Source organism: Mizuhopecten yessoensis, unplaced genomic scaffold (assembly GCF_002113885.1).
Source record: "Mizuhopecten yessoensis strain PY_sf001 unplaced genomic scaffold, ASM211388v2 scaffold716333, whole genome shotgun sequence".
Classification (NCBI taxonomy): domain Eukaryota; kingdom Metazoa; phylum Mollusca; class Bivalvia; order Pectinida; family Pectinidae; genus Mizuhopecten; species Mizuhopecten yessoensis.
In genome coordinates this window covers 650,082-650,380 of record NW_018480064.1, presented here as the reverse complement: position 1 = coordinate 650,380, position 299 = coordinate 650,082, and positions in this window count along the sequence as shown.

Sequence of the window (299 nt, the reverse complement as noted above, 5' to 3'; positions counted from 1 at the left end):
TTTCCTCGTCATCTCTTCGTTCAGTCGCTAACGTCCTCAACATGTATATTTGCTCAAGACCAAATATATCAGAAGTTGGCAGCACTTGTCCCAGTGTCCTCTATATTTAGCCTCGCTCTTTGTTTAATATTTTATTGAGACGGGGTTCTATTTCAACTGCATACAAATACCAAACTGATCTCTAACAACCATTCCTCCTTTGTCATAGCATCTGTCGCTTTTGTATAAGAAAAAAGAAATAAAAATTATATTATTTTCGAACATAATATCGCATACGGCGGCCACAGCCTCCCTCTCCC